Here is a 383-nt window from a genome sequence, read left to right as displayed (position 1 = left end):
CCATGCATTAAAAAGGGACTCAAAAATAACTTAAACAAGGTTTTAATAACAAAAACAAAAACTCCTTATACACTAAATACATCAACAACAAACCAGACCCAACCATCAACCCATCCCCCAGGGTAATGGGAGAGCTAGGTGCTGCTCCTTATATATTACACCCAATTGCTCACACACAGCTTGATTAACACAACTCAGCACCACCTGCTATGTTTCACAGCTGTAAGACTGGGTCTCGTTATTTGCCCTGGCCCTTAAAGACATACACAACTTGTGAAACAGTAATGAACCTTCACATTTTAAAGTGACCATTCAACATTAAAGCCATCCAGTTTGGTGTTCTCCTGTGGGAGTGAATGCCAAAGTTTAACTATGGTATGCTT

Source organism: Podarcis raffonei, chromosome 13, assembly GCF_027172205.1.
Source record: "Podarcis raffonei isolate rPodRaf1 chromosome 13, rPodRaf1.pri, whole genome shotgun sequence".
NCBI lineage: Eukaryota > Metazoa > Chordata > Lepidosauria > Squamata > Lacertidae > Podarcis > Podarcis raffonei.
This window is presented reverse-complemented; position numbering follows the sequence as displayed.